The sequence below is a fragment of the Podarcis vaucheri genome (genome assembly GCF_965113315.1).
Source record: "Podarcis vaucheri genome assembly, chromosome: 4".
Classification (NCBI taxonomy): Eukaryota; Metazoa; Chordata; class Lepidosauria; order Squamata; family Lacertidae; genus Podarcis; species Podarcis vaucheri.
Genome location: NC_138762.1, coordinates 7,237,456 through 7,257,889, shown reverse-complemented (window position 1 = coordinate 7,257,889; position 20,434 = coordinate 7,237,456). Strand labels below are relative to the sequence as shown.

The 20,434-nt window shown below is 43.7% G+C and overlaps 1 protein-coding gene and 1 long non-coding RNA gene across 2 annotated transcripts in view; one reads left to right on the top strand and one right to left on the bottom strand.

The window, feature by feature from the left end:
- LOC309530663 overlaps positions 1–20,434 on the bottom strand; it is a 174,700-nt gene that overhangs the window by 150,020 nt on the left and 4,246 nt on the right. The window lies entirely within an intron of this gene.
- Positions 17,793–20,434, top strand: part of LOC309530331 (uncharacterized protein) — a 57,232-nt gene continuing 54,590 nt past the window's right edge. The window contains exon 1 of the mRNA XM_082219189.1: positions 17,793–19,896. The gene's annotated coding sequence lies outside the window, so the exon portion shown is untranslated. The remainder of the gene's footprint in view (positions 19,897–20,434) is intronic.

The following is a 20,434-nucleotide window of genomic DNA, read 5'->3' as shown; positions in this document are numbered from 1 at the left end:
CAGTCATATTAACCCCCAGATATTTTACTTTCTTAACTAATGTTAAACCTGTCTCCTTCTGAAACCTCTCTTTCTCAATTGGTGTAAAATTTTTCTCAAGTACTTTAGTTTTTGACTTGTTCAACTTAAATCCTGCCACATGACCAAATTCTTGAATCAATTCTAATACTCTTTTCGTACTAGATTCTGGCTCCTGTAACGTCAAAACTAGTTCATCTGCAAAAGCTTTCAGTTTGTATTGTTTGGCTCCGACCTAAATACCTTTAATCAGACGGTCCCTTCTAATCATATTCAACAAAACCTCCAGGACCGAAATAAAAAGCAATGGGGAAATCGGGTAGCCTTGTCGTGTCCCTTTCTCTATCTTAAATTGCTCTGTCATCACATTGTTAACTATTAACTTAGCCTTTTGTTCTGAGTAAATTGCACTTATACCATTTTCAAACCCTTGGCCTACCCCCATTCCCTGAAGATTTTTCTTCATATAATTCCAAGAAATATTATCAAAGGCTTTTTCCGCATCTATAAAAATTAGAACTGCTTTGGTATTGATGTTCACTTGCAGCTTCTCCAAAATGTTAATTATATTCCTCGTATTGTCAGACAAATGTCTACCTGGGAGAAAGCCAGCTTGGTCTTTTTGTATCTCTTCAACTAATACCTTTTTTAATCTGTTAGCCAAAATATCAGCAAAAAATTTGTAATCCACATTAAGCAGGGATATGGGGCGCTAGTTCTTGAGTTGTGTCTTTTCAGACTCAGTTTTCGGTATAAGTGTGGTGTAAGCTTCCTTCCACGACTCTGGTGCCTTTTTCCCCTCCAAAATTTCATTACAGACCTCCTTTAGTGGCTGAATTAACCAATCGTTCAAAGATCTATAGTATTTGGAGGTTAAACCATCCGGCCCTGGAGATTTACCCAACTGCATATTCTGAATGGCACCTTCAACCTCCTGTTCTGTAATTTTGTGGTTCAACATTATCTTATTTTCTTGAGAGATTTTTTGTAATCCATTTATTCTTAAAAATTGGTCTAATTCAGTCTCTTTCTGTGGCCCTTGTGTATATAGTTGTTTAAAATATCTCTGGAAGCACTTTCTGATCTCCAGTGGATTCTGTGTGTTCTTTCCTTCCACATCCAAATTTGTGATAGTGTTTAGTTTTTGTCTTTTTTTCATCTGCCAAGCTAGCAGTTTCCCGCATTTATTAGCCGATTCAAATGTCTTTTGTCTCATCTGCTTAATTTTCCATTCTACTTCCTGATTTATCATTTTCATATATTGTACTTGATATAACTTTATTTCTCTCAGAATCTCTTGCGACTTTGGTTTCGCTCTTAATTTCTTCTCTCCTTTTTTTTCCCCAGGATTTTATCTTTTTTCTCATTTTGACTTCTCTTCTTTATTGCGTTCTGTTGAATCAGAAACCCTCTCATGACCGCTTGCTTGCATCCCAGATTACTCTTTTTTCAACTGTAGTATTTAAATTTATCTCAAAATAGTCTCTCAAGATTTTTTGGGCCTTCTTAGTAACCTCTTTATCTCTAAATAAGGTGCCATTCATCCTCCATCTGAAGGAACCGATTGGTGTTAGTTTCAACTCCATCTTCACCGCATTATGTTCGGAGCAAGTTTTTGGGCAAATTTCCACTTTTCGAGTCTTAGGTGCCAATCCTCTAGTTATCCATATTTGGTCAATTCTTGTCCATGTCATTTTGGCTTCAGAACATTCAGAAGAATGTTCCCTCTCTTCCAAGGGGGTTCTTAGTTCTCCAGATGTCAATCAAGTCCATATTGTCAGTCAATTCAAAAAACGTTTTTGGTAGTCTGCCATCTTTAGTTACAACCTGTCTCTGCGACTTGTCCATATTTGTAGATACCACTCCATTCATATCTCCCATCATAATAATGTTGTAGTCCATATAGTCTAACAGTGTCTCATGCAATTTCTTGAAGAATTCAGATTTCCCCTCATTTGGTGCATAAACTCCTACAATCAAAAATTTTCCTCCTTGTGATTGAATCTCAATGGCCACAAATCTTCCTTGTTCATCTTTAAAAACAAATTTCGGTGATAGGCTGTACTTTGGCATAAATAACAACTCTCTTTTTAACCTTGTCTGATGAGATAAACTCTTGGCCCAATCTTTTATTAATCAATACTTTCCTGTGTAGCCTTATCACATGTGTTTTCTGTAAACAAATTAAGTTCAATTGTTCCTTTTTCAATAAATGAAATATTTTCTTCCTCTTCTCCGGGGAATTAAATCCATGAATGTTCCAACTTAATAATTGCAGAGACATGGTGTGGTTATTCTATTCTCCTCCAACTGCTCCCAAAAGTTCTTCTTTTTCTGACGGTGGTATCACTTTTTTTTGTTTGTCCAATCCCAAAAATGGTGGTACTATGTCTAATGCTCCTGATCTTAAGGCTCTTAACTCTTCTAGAACTTCTTTTTGCAGGTCTTCTTCGTGGTCTCTCAAAAATCTTCCCTTGTCTTCCACTGATCTTATTTTGAACTTTTTCCCTTTAAAGGTAAAAGATAGTCCCTGGGGGAATTCCCACTTAAAAACAATTCCGTTTCTTCTCAGTAGGGCCACCAGATCTCCATAGTTGGTTCTAAGATCCAATAGATGTTTCGGAATATCCTTAAAAATCTCCACTCTCGATTCGTTAATTTCCAAATTCTTCTGGAAGTGCGCACTCAGTATTTTGTCTCTCTCTTCTTTCGTTTGAAGGGTAACCAAACAGTCTCTCACCCTGTTTTTTCTCCCTCCTCTTCCAAGTCTGAACGCACTTACTATCTTAAAGTCTTGCTCCACCTCCAAATTTCAAAATTTTCCAAATTCCTGCGTAAGGTAGTCACTTAAGTTATCTTTTTCAAGTTCCGGTACTGCCCTGATCCTCAGATTGGTCTGTTTCTCCCTCAGTTCAATCATAGACAGAAGTCACTGGTGATCCCCAATCTGTCTGCGCATCGGTTTTATTTCTTCCTCTACAGCCACTCCTTTTTCTTTTGCTTCCTCAGCTATTTTTCGATTAGACGCAGATTCTTCCAGCATTTTTTCAATAGATTCTGTATTGGAATTCACTTTCTGTCCCAGATTATTAATGCTGGCAGTATTCCGGTCTATTTTAGTTGATTGTTCAGTAACTTGTTTGCTTAGGCCTTCCAATTTTTCATAAATTTTATTTAACACAGAAGTAAAATCCCCTTCTGAAGCCATTCCTTTTGACCCAGCTTGTGCAAAGTCTCCCCCCTGTGTCAGGAGGGCCGGGAACAGATGATCTACGTTGCTGGGAAACTGCGCTGGGCTGCTGCAATCTAGCCTTGCCCGATCTTGTTGTCCTATCAGTCATCACACTTTTGTCTATGAGTCAAGGTTGATCCCATGGTCAATTCTTAACGTGGAAAATCCCCAGAGTCAAGAATGGAAAAATCCCCCAGCTGGGTCTATGTGGGTCAATAGTGGTCTATGCTTTACACTTAGCGAGAAGGTCAAATAATGAGTGAAACATGCAGTTTGTTTTGTTTCTGCCTTTTTTTGTGTGTTCCCAGGTGTCAAAGCTAGCTCTCGTCTGGTTTCACACCTCCATCATATTACAGCAGCAACAATCCCTGGTGAATCCCTGTAGGGCTTTCATATTGACCATGTCACCTTGTAGTGGCACAGGTTTGGACATTTCTTGAGAGAGATGTCTTTGCCTTGGCCTTTCTATGGGATTTTTATTATAATAGGCTCTGGTCTTCCACTCTACGGAAGTTGCTCAGTTGTTCCTATGGGACCAAAAAGCTAATTGCAGCCTGGATACACTTGCCCAATTCCAACGGAGTCCAATTAAAATTTATATAGCCCCATGGCTCGCCGATGTGGAGTTCCGGTCCCATTTGGTGGCGGCGGTCGGCCTGGGCCTTGTACACATCCTTGGCCTGGTGCAGTTGCTCCGTCAATAGTTGGTGCTGAGACTGGAGCTCCTGGAGCCAATCTGTCACCCTCGGGACTGCAGATGCTGGCAGCACGTCCGGGAACAAATGCGGATGGTAACCGTACATGGCCTGAAACAGGGTCTGCTCGGTGGAGGCGTTCACCGCGTTGTTGTAAGCGAATTCCTCCAATGCCAAGAGGTCGACCCAGTCTGGAGGTACTTCAGGTTCCGGTGGTCAGTTCTCACATCCACCAGGTGTCTTGCCCCCTCAAGATGATGGCCCCAGACCTCAAAGGCCACCTTGATGGCCAGTAGTTCCCGCTCCCACACGGTATAGTTACACTCTGCCAGAAGAAGCTGGCAGGAATAGTAGGCGCAGAGTAAAAGCAGTGCATCAGGACCGTGCTGCTGGGACAAGACGGCACCAAGAGCCGTACTGGAGGTGTCGGTCTCCACCACGAAGGGACGAGAGGGATTAGGATGCTGTAAAAGCGGCGCCCTCTGGAGACAGGCTTTCAACCCCTGAAACGCCACCTCTGCCTCCTTGTCCCAGGAGAATGGTGTCTTGGGGCACAGCAGTTGGGTCAGTGGGGTGGCGCGGTGAGCATAGTCCACAATGAAGGTTCAGTAATAGTTGGCGAACCCCAGGAACCGCTGTAGGTCCTTGCGCTTCCGGGGTGCCGCCCACTCCTGAACTGCTGCCACCTTCCCGGGATCCATCTGCACCCCATCAGGGGAGAGTTGGTGACCGAGGAAGTCCACCGACCCCTGGTGGAACTTTCACTTGCTGAGCTTAGCATATAGGCATTGCTCTCGCAAGCGCTGCAACATGGACCGGACATGACCCTCGTGGCAAGTTGGGTCGTGGGAGTAAATCAGAATGTCATCTATTTTTTTTTAAATGATATTTATTAAAAATTTTAAGATTAGAAAGAAACAAAGAAAACAAGAAGGAAAAGACAAGTAACATTTAAACAATACAAATGCATAAAAAATCAAAGTCAAAAACAAAACAAAACAAAACACATAATACATCAAAATAAAAAATAAAAAATAAACAAAAAATTAAAAAACAGATCCAATATTCACCAATCATTAACTGTCATTACCTTATTTCATCGACCTTCTCATACCTCCCTTTTTTGTATTCTAGTTATTAATCATCTCAGCAAATCCTTTCCATCTTTCATAATATTCTGTCATTAAATTACCGTATTTTTCGCTCTATAACACGCAGATTTTTTCTCCTGAAAAGGAAGGGGAAATGTCTGTGCGTGTTATGGAGCGAATGTGTGGTCCCTGGAGCCGAAAAATCAGACAAAAATCAAATCGGGCTTCACGATTGCTGAAACGGAACAAAGAGCAGGGAAAGCCCCTCCCCTCCAGGCAAGCAGAGGAAGTGGTTGCTTTCCTGCCTTCTGCCTCAGGGTCTTACTGCCCACCCTCCTCTGTTTCCTTGCTGTGTTTGCTGAAAGGGAACAAAGAGCAGGGAAAGCCCCTCCCCTCCAGGCAAGCAGAGGAAGTGGTTGCTTTCCTGCCTTCTGCCTCAGGGTCTTACTGCCCACCCTCCTCTGTTTCCTTGCTGTGTTTGCTGAAAGGGAACAAAGAGCAGGGAAAGCCCCTCCCCTCCAGGCAAGCAGAGTGTCTGCTTTCCTCTCTGTGCTCCGGAGGGAACAATGTTTGTGAAGGGAGAGAGATGACAGGTTCAGCTTAAAATTCTGATTTGACTTCCTGCTTTTTGTTTCTGGGGACACACAGCATTCAAATATGCTTTCTTCAATTTAAAAGGATGAAATCCTTAAACAGTGTTTTGCCTGTAAATTCATGCGATCTGGAAGATTACAGTGTTGTGTACCTCTTAAGGGATGGCAAAGCTTAGGTTTCGCTGCTAAAGAGTTCTTAATGCAGTTAAAATGCTTTCTTCTGTCAAGGCAATTAAAATATATATATATCAGGCAGCCGGAAAACATGCAGATGGGAGGGAGAGGGAGAGAGAGAGAGAGCGCTGGCTGGCTTGTGTGGGTGGGTGGGTGGGGGAACTTTTGCCTTCCTTTCCTCACGTTATAGCCCTCTCCTGCATTCTTAGCCTTCTGTGTTTTTCCTTCCCTCCCCACTTAAAATGTGGTTACAAAGCATGGATCCACATGGATCCTCAGGATCTTTGCATTGGGTCACCCCAAATTCACCATCAGATCACATGTCTGTGGCCACAGCATGAAGCACAAAAATGATACGTCCACTGTTTCATTCAGAATATTTTTTCCCTTGTTTTCCTCCTCTAAAAACGATGTGCGTGTTATGGTCAGGTGCGTGTTATAGAGCGAAAAATACGGTACCTTAATCTATTTTAACCTTATCTTACCATAAAAAGCCCTAAAACATAAAACTTAAATCTTGTTTATACGAAATTCTCTTAACCATGACATATTCTTACATAATTCTTTTTAACATTTCTGCTAAAGCCAAATAATTTCATTCCAACATTTTTCTAATACTCTTTACTTTTACAAGATTTTCCTAAATAAATTGTTTAAAACTTTCTTCCAATCTTCATCCAACGTCTCTTCCTCCTGGTCTCGGGTTTTGTCAGTCCTTTCTATCCCGTCCATCTAGTCCATCAACCTGGTAACCTTATGTCCGAGGCCCTTAGATCTCTTCCATGTCCCATCCGCAGATCTTCTTCATATTTATACCTGTACTTTACTTTGTCTTCTGCTCCTTTCACTCGGGGAGACTCCAGCTTGACAATATTTTTGTCCCTTCTCGACAGATCAGCCCCTTTTCCATAGTCAACACTGAACTCCATGTGGTATTTAAAAGCATATTTCAAGGTCCCTTCAAAGTTAAGTGCCCTCACAACTCCGATCTCCTCCCAGCCCAAAGCCAGACTTGAAAGGTCAAAACATCCCTGCATAGGGGGATCTATCCAACCCCCCATCTCCAAGCCAAACAAAACTCTGTCTCTCCAAATCTGACTTTTTCCAGGTTCATTTGTCAAGTCCAACAACTCATGTTTCTGCTGGGCCACAGTTCCCTCCATCTCTGCCTCACGAGGTCCAGCAACAACCTCCTCCCTCATCTGATCTGTCAGAGCACACTCCTGGATTAATTCCTGAGTGGGTTCTATATAGGTACCCACTACCTGTCCAAAATTTCTGATCCCAACAGTCATCAAATCCATCTTCTTATGTAACTGTTCCAATAAAGCACTTGTCTTGCAAAAGGCAAGCACCAGAGCCTCCAAGTACATTCTTGTTCAAGGTCAGAGTCTGATTCCACGATCTTAATCTATTGCAGCTGCAAAGCTCCCCAGTTCGGATTTAATAACAGTTTCACAAGCTCGCTCTAGGGGAAAAAGCTTCTATTTGTATCCATCTCTCTCTTTCTTTTTTAAAAAAAGCAGATCTAACAACAAAGTTTCCTTTTTCAGATATTTTGTCAATATTTTGTTCCTTTTAGATGCGAAGGGGAACAGTGGAATCAATATGTTTCTCTTCCACTCATCCCCGGCTCAGATCCTAATCAAATTGTAGGCCCCCCGAAGGTGCAGCTTGGTGAACATCTGCGCCCCTTGCACCTGCTCCAGCAACTCTGCAATAAGGGGCAAGTCTGGGATGGTAATCTTATCTAGGGCCCGGTAATCATGGCAGGGACGAAGCTCCCCACACTTCTTAACGAAGAGTACTGGAGCGGCGGTGGGCGTGGTAGAGGGCCGAATGAACCCGCACTCCAGGTTCTTGCGACGGAAGTCCTGCAAGGCTTAGCGCTCTGGCTCCATAAGACAGTACAGGCGGCTCACAGGCAGGGTCACTCCGGGCTGGAGGTCTATGCCACAGTCAAAAACCAATGAGGCGGCAGCTGGTCTGCCCCCTGTTCCTCAAACACTTCTTGGTAGTCCAGGTAAACAGCGGGGAGTGTTGATGCAGCTTTCCCCATGGGGGCAGCCACTAGCATCTCAGACCGAGCATGGGGACACGGGTCTGGGAAGCGCACAGTCTGATTGACCCAGTCGATCTGAAGATTGTGAGACTCCAGCCAGTCCATCCCGAGCACCAGGGGAAACCGGGGCATGGTGGCAATGTCCAAGGTGCGCACCTCCCGGTGCTGCTGGTGACACAGGACCAAGGGCTGAGTCTCCTGAGTAACGGCCCCTGAGCACAGGAGCTGTCCGTCAATTGCCTCCACCTGTACCAGTTGTGGCTTGTCCTGGAGTGGCACCTGATGATGGGCGGCGAAGGCAGAGTCCATATAGGAGCAGGTTGCCCCTGAATCTACCAGAGCGTGGGTGAGAATCCAGGGCCCACCAGGGGGATATAGACACACCAGAACTATGAGGCGTTGTAATTCCAATGGTGAGGGCCCATCATGCGATGTTTGGGACCCCAGGTAGCCTGGGCCATCGGCTACTGGGGTTGGCCATTTTCCTGTGGCTGGCGTTTTCTCAGGACAAGATTGGGCATAGTGTCCACTCCCGCCACAGTAGAGACACAGGTTCCCCTCCAGACTCCGAGTCTTCTCCAAGGGAGAGAGGCGAGGCCGCGCTGCCCCAAGCTGCATTGGCTCCTCCAGTGACTTGGCTGTGGCCGTGGAACTGCTGGGAAGGACGGGAGCCGGGAGTGCTGGAGGCCCTGAGCCTGGCAACGGTCCTCCAACTGATCGTCTATCTGCAGGCTCCGTTGAATGAGGGTGTCCAGCGTGGCAGGGCGATCCATCATGGCCAGCTGGTCCAGTATCTCATCTGAAAGCCCCTCGAGATACTGGTCCTGAAGGGCGGAGTCATTCCAGGACAAGTCCTGTGCCAACAGCCAAAATTCTGTGGCGTGGGCGGCTTCACTCATAGCTCCAAACTCACTTCCCATCAGAGAATTCATATGGGGGGAAAACCCTATCAGTGCATGGAATGTGGAAAGAGCTTCAGTCAGAGCTCCTCTCTCACTTCCCATCAAAAAAATCATACAGGTGAGAAACCAGATCAGTGCTTTGAATGTGGAAAGAGCTTTAGTAAGAGCTCCTATCTCACTTACCATAAGAGAATTCACAAAGGGGAGAAACCCTATCAGTGTGTGGAATGTGGAAAGAGCTTCAGTCGCAGCCAGAGTCTCACTTCCCATCAAAGAATTCACAAAGGGGAGAAACCCTTTCAGTGTGCGGAATATGGAAAGAGCTTCACTGACAATTCCATCTTCCTTTACTTAACTTTCATTTGCTTATTTCCCGGACTTCCTCACCCCTCCCTTTCCTGTATACCAATTCAGTTTGTTATTTCAGCAAATCCTTCCCCACTTTATTCTAATCTTTCATTACATTACCTTACTCTATTTTCCTCATTATCTTATAAAAAACATTAACCTATATCTTATTTTTAGTAACTTCTCTTCACCATTATATTCTTTCCCAATCCCTTAAACTTTTATACCAAAGCCAAGCAATTTCATTTCAAACATCCTTCTAATATTCATCATTTATGTAAAACAGTCCTGGTAACAAAATGAAAAAGAAAAAATCATCATCCAGCATCCCTTCCTCCTGGTCCCGGGTTTGTCAGTCCATTTATCCCATTAAACTGGCACATTAACCTGGTAATCTTATATCCAAGGCTCTTAAATCTCTTCCATGTCCCTTCCATGATTTTTCTTCATATTTTCTTTTCACTCGTGTGATCTCCAATTTAATAGTGCTTTTGCCTCTTTTCAACCAATCAGTCCCTTTTCCACAGTCCAGACTGAGCTCCATGTAGTACTTAAAAGCATATTTCAAAATCCCTCCAAACTTTGCAAGCCCCATATCTCCAAACCTCTCACGGCCCATTACCAGACTCGGAAAGTCTATATATCCCTGCTCAGGGGGGTCAATCCAACCCCCCATTTCCAATCCAGTCCAAACTTCATCTTTCCGAGTCTGATTTTTTCGAGAATCAGTTGCCAAATCCAAAGACTCATATTCCTGCAGGGCCGTAACCTCCATCTCTGGCTCCATTTCTGACTCCCAAAGTTCAGCAGAATCCTCTTTTTTCATCTGTTCTGTCAAGACACACTCCTGGTTTGATTCCTGGGTAAGCTCCATACTTTTTTCTACTGCCTGTCCAAAATTTCCCACTGTCTGCTTAAGATTCCCAACCAAGTCAGTCATCAAATTCATTCCCTCGTGTAATTCTTCCAATAGAGCATTTGTTTTGTAAAAAGCGCATAACAACATTTCTGAATGCATTGTCCTCCAAGGTCACCAGTCAATTCCCATGGGTTGAACTATAGTGGTTGGAAAATCCCTAGAGTTAGTTACAGTTTCACCATCTCCCCCTGGGGGAAAACTTCTGTTGCAAATCCAACCCCAAATTTTTTCCTTTTAGATACTTTGTCAATCGTTATTTTTAAACTGCAAAAGGAAGCAGTGGAATCACAATGTTTCTCTTCTTTTAACTATCTGTCAAACAGCTTCTGTCCTGGTCAATGAGCTTCAAACGTCAGTCCTGACAACCCGCTCCCTGGGTCAGGACGGTGGAAAATTACTTTGTTTTAAACTTACTTCTGCAGGTTAAAACAGTCCCCCCCAAAAAGCTCCCCCTTCTCCTCCTGCTGCCGAAGGGGGGGTACTATTTTAGATGATGAAATCCACTCCTTTAATAGTGATTTTCAAGGCTCTAGTTTACTTTGTCTTTGCTTTGTTCAATCTACAAGGAAACGGAAGGCTGACTTCCTGTTTAGACCTTTCCGTTTCAGTACCAAATTGTAATAATTTTTTGAGTCCAATTCCTTTCTTTTCCCAGTTCCTTAAATTATAGTCCAATTTTCCAAGTTTAGGTACTCACGGTGGTTATTTTTAGAATCCAAATTGTCCCAAGAAGAAGGTAGCACTCTCCGGCAACGGCTATGCGGCTTCGCTCCACGGAAAGAGCGGTTGACTCTAAGCACCGCGCCACTTCCCCCTCTTCGCTTCGGAGCCTGTTAGTGGGTTCCTTTGTGGGTTGGGGGGGTCTAAGGGTGCCCGCCGAGTCCCATGGTCACAGGCTTCATCCGCCTGTGATTTTTAAGGGGTCCCCGCTTTGCCGTAGCAGAAAGGACCCATTTCGCGCGGAGCTAGTCCCTCCGATTCAGAGGGAGTCCGCCATTGCCGATGGCGCCACCCCGGAAGTCCCAGAAATACAGTCTCACTTCTCATAAAAGAATCCATACAAAGGTCAGAAAAACCATTATACAGCTTTTGGATCCTGGCAAATCCGCATCTTTATAACCAGGCCTTTAGCTGAATGACATCTACTGCCCTTTTAATATGTGGTTTTTTTGTGTTTTTATGTTTTGTTTTTATGTTGTAACATTCCTGAGACCTGTGGCTGTAGGGAATAGGTGCCAATTATTAAAGGCCTGGGGGTCTTTGCCCCCCCCACTAAAATATTTGAGGAGAACCTCCGGTTGGCCGCCTGATTTATGGCGGACGGGAGCTCTTTGGCCTGAAAGAGCCCCGGCGCTTTGAAGATTGGGGTGAATGTGAGAGTGTCGCGGAACCCCGAAAAATACCTCAGATTGAGCATTCTGAGAACCTGGTGTTCCGGCGGGTACCCTTAGCAACTCCCCTGCTCCACAGTAAGCGCTAGTAAGAGCTCTGAGAGCGAGCGGGATAAGCAGTTACCGCTGACCGAAGCCGTAACTTTAAAAAACTTGCTAAAAACTTTCAAGGAAATTTTCCAAGCCCCTCTTTCTGCAGGGTGGAGGGCGGAGAATTTTACTGAATTGGGACCCTGCATGAGATAGATTTGACAGAGAATAGACTCTTGCTTTCTGGAAGCGGACCTCCCAGTGAGGAAAGGCTAGACTCCATTATTATGTCACAAAGGGAGAGGATACTTTCAACTTTTGTTTTCCTCTTTGGGGATTACAAAGTAACTGCAGTTGTCTGAACTCACTGAAACATTGTACAGTGTATCTTTTACACTCCTGGAATTGGTTACAAGAGTTCAAATCAATTTTGGATGGTTTTCAAGAAGAGTAAAAAGAATAAGACTTTGAAAGGGGGGAGCTGCTAAGCTGCCTGTTGCTGTCTGTGTACTAAAAACCTGTGGACTGAGTCTAGGTGAGCGGACCTTGAAACTGTGGAATAGTTTTGGCTAATGGTGTAGGTAAGCCTGAGAAAAGCGAGCCTAAAGACAGAAGAGGCTCTAAAGCACTAACTTTTGAAGAGTCGGTGATGCAAATGTTGACTGAAATAAAACAGATGGAAGAGGAACCCAACAGAGCATACAGGAGCTTAAACAAGAATTTGTAGATTTGAAAAAAGAAATTCAAGAAGTCAAGGCAGAAGTTACAGGTCACAAGACAAGATTGTCGGAATTGGAAAGTCCCTGAGAGTTCCTGATATGGAGAGGACCCAACAGGAAGCACTTAATGCAATTGCTTTTTTGCCTGGAAGAATCTGGGACCAGAAAGAGGAGGAGACACAAGAAGGTTGGAAGAAATTTAAAGAATATTTAGCTAAATATTGTTATATATGGTAATGAGAAGTCACTTGGAAGTAACAAATAGGCTTAGGACTAAGATATGAACGTGTTGTAAAATATGAAGTTTTAGAATACTAATAAAAGAGACGAGGGTAGTAAATGTTGATATAGCAGAGTCCTTTTGCACAACGGAATGACGAACAGTACGTGCCACATGCTTTATGTTGCTTTATTTTCAGTTCATTGTAGAGAAATTACAAACATGCATCTTGCCTCTGCGGGAGCAGAGAAGCAACCGTCCTTCTCCTCGAACACCGAGAGAACAGAGAAAAACAGGAAACCAGTGTACGTCACATCCAGCTTCCCATTCCCGTGGGAAAACCCAACAGTGCTCTGACTGTGGAATGTAAACATTGTCTTGTGACAAGCACTTCGCTGCACAGTGAAGAGAGCAGAAACCAACATCCTCCCCCTTTCTGTGAACATCACTGGGCAGTGTGTTCGTACAATATCAGTACAAACCCAACTTCTGTACATAGGTACAGTGTTGATCCCTTGATACAATCTTGGACAATACATCAGCAGGAATTTCATTACCTGGCATATAGGACACCGTTACGAGTCCCTTCTGAATATGTTCCCTAGCATGTTGCACCTTCAATTGCAAGTGCTTCGTGCTTTGCTTACAACCTTCCGAATTCAGCAAAGCCAAACATGCTTTGTTGTCCTGGTAAACCTGGATTGGACATTTGACAGGAATTTTCATGTCTTTGCACAATTGTAACAACCATTCACAATCCTTAAGTGAATAAGACAGTGCATTCAGTTCAGCTTCACAAGTACTTAAGCTAATTGTTGTTTGCTTCTTGCATGACCAATCAAACAGACCCTGATTGTACATGTAGCAAACTCCAGACGTACTTTTCCTGTCTGTAGTGTCACTTCCAAAACTTGCATCTGCAAAAATCTCAAGACCACCAGACTTCTGATTGTTAAATCTCAGTCTGTAATGCATAGTGCCTTTCAAATAGCGTGCTATGCGTTTCAGAGCTTTCCAATCCTTAACAGTAGGATTGTTAACTTGTCTGCTTAGCAAATTACAGCTAACAGCAATGTCAGGTCTTGAACATCTGGCAATGAAGTTTAGCTTGCCTAGCACACTTCTGTACAGTGTAGTGTCAGAAAATGCTTCTTCAGTGTCTTCTACCTGATAACCTGTTGTCATCGGTGTGTCTACAGGGTTAGCATCCATCAGGTTCAGTTTGCTTAACACATCAGCAATTTTCCGTGACTGGTGTACTAGAATGTTACCACTTTGATCTCTCTCTATTTCCAGAGATAGGTAGTTGTTTACCTCACCAAGATCTTTCATGTCAAAGTGCTCTTTCAGTTGAGCTAGGGCATTATTGTACATTGTGACATCTTTCCAAAAGAATAAAATATCATCAACATAAAACAAACAATACAGCTTCTTTTGCCCCTCCTCTTTGACAAATATACATGGATCAGCTTTCCCTTGTTGAAAACCTCGAGAAAACAATGCTTCAGTGAGTTTTGTGTGCCAACACCGTGCACTTTGTTTGAGACCATAAAGGGACTTCTTCAGAGCACAAACAAATCCCTGTTTTACCTGTACGCCATCAGGTGGAAGCATATAAAGTGATTCACCTAGAGATCCGTACAAAAACGCTGTATTTACATCGTGGTGACTAATGTGTAGATTCTCCTCTGCAGCTAGCTTGAGCATAAGCCTTATGCTCTCATATCTCACAGTGGGTGAGTAGGTCTCGTGATAGTCTTCACCTGGTACCTGTGCAAAACCTCTGGCTACCAATCTGGCTTTGTGTCTGACTATCTTGCCATTTTGATCTGTCTTCGCTTTGAAGACCCATTTGCTTCCAAGCAGTTTCATTCCTGGAACTACTGGAACTAGTTCCCAAGTTTTGTTCCTTTCTAAGGAATCAAGCTCAGCCTTCATAGCATTTAACCATGGCTCAGCTTCCTTAGAATCCAAATCCTGGATTTCTTGGAAACTTGAAGGTTCAAATACCTTCTTGGAGCTTTTAACAGCTGCTACTGCTGTCTTAGCATATTCATCAGCAAATCTCTTTGGAGGTCTGCCTTTTGTGGCTCTTTGTGACCTGCGAATCAGCCTTTGGTCTTCAACACTTTCCTCTTCCTTCTTAGGAGAAAAGTGGCCTATTGTGAACAATGGTTCTTCCAATTCCTGATCAGAGCTTTCAGAGGGTCGCATAGAGGCTTTCGCACTCTTGAAATCCTCTGAAGTATCCGATTCAGTTTCAGCCTCAGAATCAGAACCTTCATCAGTGGGTGTGGGTTGTTGTTGCTTATCCTCAGTCTCATCACTGTCATCAGGATAACATTGGAAAATTCCCACGTTCTCCCCCCACTTGGCATTGTACTCAACACTTCTTGTGAGCCTAATTGTCTTAGAGTCAGTCATCATTATTCTGTAAGAACCTTTCTGATAACCTAGAAAGATACCATGCAATCCACGTTTGCCTAATTTGGAGCTTTGTGGTGAGTGAATCCACATGTCAGAACCAAAAATTCTCATGTGTTTGATGTATGGTTTCTTGCCAAACATCTTCTCATAGGGGGTACAACCAATCGCTGAAGATAACCTGCGATTGTAACTGTAAAGAAAACATGAGAGAGCTTCGGCCCAATAACTCTCTGGAAGATTTGCATCATGCAGCAAGGTTTTTAACCCTTGAAGCAATGTTTGATTTGCCCTTTCGCAAAGCCCATTCTGCCATGGCGAGCGAGGACTGGACAAATCGTGTTGAATTCCTTTCTCAGTCAGAAAAGCTTCAAACTGCTGAGAAGTGAATTCTCCCCCGTGATCTGTGAAAAGAGTTTTTATCTTCTTACCATGCACATTTTCTAACCAAGCACAGAATTCCTTGAACCTTGGAAAAGCCTCTGATTTCTGCTTGAGATTGTACACGTAAATATACCTGGAAAATGCATCAATGAGAACCATGAAGAACCTATTGCCACCTAAAGAGGGCGATAGTGGACCAACTAAATCAGCATGAACAACCTGGTATGGTTCTGTAGCTTGCCTACTAGACACCTTACCTTTCGCAGCCATTTTCACCTTGTTTGCTGCGCATGCCTTGCACTTCATGTGGTACCTGCAGGGTTTAATAGACATACCTTCAACCAAGGTAGGCATTTTTGATACTGCCTCAAAATGCAAATGACCAAATTTTCGGTGAAAATCGTGAATACATTCTGCATGCAAACTTTTGTTAGAACCTGCAATGCAACAAGTATCATTCTGCACAACATCATCATAATACAAAACAAACAAACGATCAACACACTCAGCATGCAATACATAATCGTCTTTCTTTGTGATGGTGCATTTCTTGTTCTTGAAGGAAACGTCAATGTTCCGTTCATTCAGCTGCATCACACTTAGAAGATTGTGTGTGGCATCTGGAACATACAGTACATCATGTATCTCTAAGTCCAAACTTTGAAGAACAACAGTTCCGTAGCCTTGACTGGGGATCGTGTGGTCATCCGCCTGGTGAATCGCACCTTCCTGCGGTGTAAAAGACACGAACAGTCGCTTATCGTTGCACATGTGGTGGGTAGTTGCTGAATCAACAACGAAGAAAGATCTAGACGTCTTCTGGACCTTTGCGACCTTTGGAGTGAAGCGTGAGACCATTGCCTTGTGCTGCGTTGTCCTGGAGACCGGACCTTTGCCTTTGCTTTGGCCTTTTCCACGCGATGAACTTCCGCTGCGCTGCTCTGTCTTGGCCCTGGGATATCTGCATTCCCTCTTCATATGGCCTAGACGTCCACACGAGTAGCATTTCTCTGCCTTCAAAGCTTTGGCGCCCTCTGGTGGTTCCACTGCACTCTGGGATGACGTCTGTGAAGACTCCCCCTTACCCATGCAGCTAGCACCCCGGCGATCTGCTTCATTCTGGATCACGGCAGTAACAAAGGCTACTGTGAGCTGAGCAGTTGGTTGAACAGCAATCTGAGTGGCAACGGACTCCCAACTTGGACCCAAAGAATGTAGTATCATGAAGGAATACACAGCCTCTGGAAAGTTGAGTCCTCTCTGTTGCAACTCATGTCTCAGATTTTGCATCTCCATCAGGTGTTTACGCACATCTCCACCTTCAGCAAGAGCCATATCATGCAGCTTGGCATAATAGTACATTGAGGAACCAGCTTCTGTCCTCAAGTGAGCCTCTCTTAAAGAGTGCCATTTTTCTCTGGCTGTGGTCTTTCCACGCAACAGACAGAGCTCTTCTGGGGATACTATCAACGTAAGAGTTCCCCGTGCTTTGGAATCCTTAGCATTCCAATCAGCTGTAATTGGAGCTGGGGGGTTGTCTGTAATAACATTAAACAGACCTTCTTTCCGCAGAACTGCCTCTGCATATAGCACCCACTCTGTGTAGTTATTCTTATTGAGCTTAGGAATCCCAAAAGCATCAACCAGCTTTGCGTTAGCCATTTCTGCTGCGTCACAGTCCTGCAGCTTCAGCCAAAAGCACTTGTAAAAGTACTTTCGTTTTCCCAGCCATCCAAGCCTGTGAGCTTGTGCCTTTAGAGCCTTTGCCTGTATCGCGGCAAAACGGCTTTAAAAGTTCAAAGTCCAGCCATAAAACCATAAACTAGGAGCTGGCAGGCTGCCCGGAGCATGAGCACATACCTTCATCAATCAAACTTGACGCGCAGAGGAGATAACGCGATCCGTTCCTCTGTACCTCTGCCGGCATTCCAACTCAGCTGCTGGAGTTTTCATTCTTTCAGTTTGATTGCGTCTTTCTGGGCCCGGAACCAAAATGTTGATATAGCAGAGTCCTTTTGCACAACGGAATGACGAACAGTACGTGCCACATGCTTTATGTTGCTTTATTTTCAGTTCATTGTAGAGAAATTACAAACATGCATCTTGCCTCTGCGGGAGCAGAGAAGCAACCGTCCTTCTCCTCGAACACCGAGAGAACAGAGAAAAACAGGAAACCAGTGTACGTCACATCCAGCTTCCCATTCCCGTGGGAAAACCCAACAGTGCTCTGACTGTGGAATGTAAACATTGTCTTGTGACAAGCACTTCGCTGCACAGTGAAGAGAGCAGAAACCAACAGTAAATAGGAGATAATTTTATCAGAAATATGATTTTGGAGAACTGTTACAAGGTGATACAATGAAATTCAGTTAGGGGGGACTCGATGAAGTCAGTTAACAATGTAAGGTAAATTGGGTTTTGAAAGTAATAATTGTTTCTATGTTTTTCTTTTGTATTCTAATGTGTTCTCTTTTGTTGTGTGTTGTGTTGTGTAATGTCATTTCTTCTTAGAAATTTGGAAAATCAATTAAAAAAATTTGGGGGGAAAAATTGAGGAGGCCACCCCCCAGGTTTTGTGTTTTGTTTTTTTTAAATGCAACCTTTTATTCTTCCACAACTTGCCATACAATTTCTCTTTCAATTTGCCCTCTTAAAAAATTAAAAAATAAACGCACAAAGGTCATTAGAAGAACAAAATACAAGAAAATACAAACGTGGACAGGTCCCATCTTTGCAGGACAAACACAAAAGTTGCTTTAAAGCAAGTTTCCCAAACTTGGGTCCCCAACAGCTCCCGGACTACAGTTCCCATCATCCCTCCTCATTTGTCCTGCTAGCTAGAGATGATGGGAGTTGTAGCCAAAAAACAGCTGGAGACCCAAGTTTGCTTTAAAGGAAAAGTAGGCTGGCCCTGTGACACCCTCAGTTGGCTAACTGGAATTTGTAGATTGCAAAACTGAAATTTGATCGGCACTTCACCCTCTAGGGAGCTTCTAGGTGCTTTCTGCACCACCTAGAGTACCCACAGAATTGTGGCTTCTACTGGGAACACACATAGGAGAACAAATGAAAGACAAACACAAGAGGCAGGAAAAAACCTGGAAAGGGCCATACCAAATGGACCTCCGGTGTGAAGAGGTCACTTTCCCCACTGCTGAACAATGCCACAGGTAGAGGAGATGGAATGCTAGAAGTGTCTCCGGGGCAAGGGGAGCTGCTGGGAAAGTGAACTACGGACTCAAAATATTACTTTTTTAAAAAAACGCTGCCATTATAGGCATTGCCATTCAAATGGCATGCATGCATCATGTGATTGATAGTGCAAGGCGGGCCTTACCTGGCCCCCCACCAATATTTTATTCGAGTCGGCACCACTGGGTCGAGTGGTTTCCCAATTAAAAAAATACATAAATCTCCTTCCTTTGCACATGTTCCAGCTTGTCAATATCCTCATTAATTCTTTTTAAAATTTATTTGCACTTCTTCTGAAAATTTTACAAAAGAAACATGCAGGATGAAAGCATGGCTTTCTCACAAACAAATCAAGCTAGAGAAATCTCTCCATTTTTATTCTTTTCTTTTTTTGGATGGAGTTACAAACTTTGTTGAACAAGGAACTGCTTTGGAGGTAGTGCATCTCAATTTCAGTAAGACTTTTGACAAAGTCCTCTGTGATATTTATGTGAGGAAGCTGGTAAAATGTGGGCTGAATGGGGTACCTGTTAGGTGGATTTGACTGACCGAACCCAAAGAGGACTCCTTCATGGTTCCTCCTCATCCTGGGGAAAAGTGACCAGAGGAGTGCTGCAGGGTTCTGTCCTGGGTCTGTTGTTGTTCAATGTCTTGATAAATGACATGGATGAAGGAACTGAGGGGATGCTCCTCACATTTGCAGACAACACCAAACGGATCATAATGGCATCCTCTCTCTTCTTCAGCAACAGACAGGGAGACAAAGAACAGTGCAAAAGCACAGCAGAGCAGAAGAGATAAGACTGACTTCCGTTCTTACACTTTCCAAGCCCAGGAAAGTAAACAGGGGCATGTGACATACTAGCCACATATCCAGCAATGGGAGGAGTGAATTGCTAACACACCACACATGATTTTAGGTGATAGAAGTAAAAAAGCCCTTTTTGCTTATGAGGTACCCAAGAGCCCATACAGAGTCCTTTTGTAGGTTCTCTATCGGTAGAAGAAAATAGCAGAGACCAACCAGAGAATATTGAGAAGCAAAGCAGCTAGTAAGCCTGATCTTTATTAACTGTTGTAAGAGGGTGCTCCCCCACACGCAGGAGAGAGGAGGAGGACCCCGAGCCGTGCGTGCAAGCCCTTATATAGACACTTTAAATTGCCCGCTCTGGAGTCCAAGACCTCCCCTAGAAACATCATACATACATCATAGAAGGGGTGTAGCCCAAGGACACCCCCCAGATACATCATTCCTACATCACAGAAAAGGCTGTCTACAACAGAAATCAGAGTGTGTTGTTTTTACCTTGTGTGCCAGGTCACTTGACTGGATTACCTGGGGAGCCTGGCCATTCTTTTGTAATGATAGTACTTAATTCCTGAGCCAGGTCACAGGCTCACCCTATTCACACCTTAAATGTGCTCTTATGGCAGGATTTGCAAGGACAGAGACAATGGGGTGGTTTCTGCATTTCCTTTGACCTTGTAGAGAAATATTGGAGGTGACTGAAAGAGTCAACATGACTTTAGGACTTTTCCTCTGCGTTTTGGACATGTGGTTTATATATTTCTATATGTGTTTGCTTGGTACAATGGGGTCACAAAGAGGTGGACACGACTAAACGACTAAACAACAACATATATATATATATATATATATATATATATATATATATATATGCTTTCGTAGATTTTCACGGGTACAGGAATGCAGGTTTTGGTGTCTTCGGGTGTCTTCCCGTGTAAGAGTCGGGGTGTCTGGGCGACGTTTCGACGAGGTCTCACTCGTCATCTTCAGGCTGGTGCTTTCGGCTTCTTGTTACTGGAACTCTTGTTACTGGTTCCAGTAACAAGAAGCCGAAAGCACCAGCCTGAAGATGACGAGTGAGACCTCGTCGAAACGTCGCCCAGACACCCCGACTCTTACACGGGAAGACACCCGAAGACACCAAAACCTGCATATATATATATATATATATATGCAGGTTTTGGTGTCTTCGGGTGTCTTCCCGTGTAAGAGTCGGGGTGTCTGTGCGACGT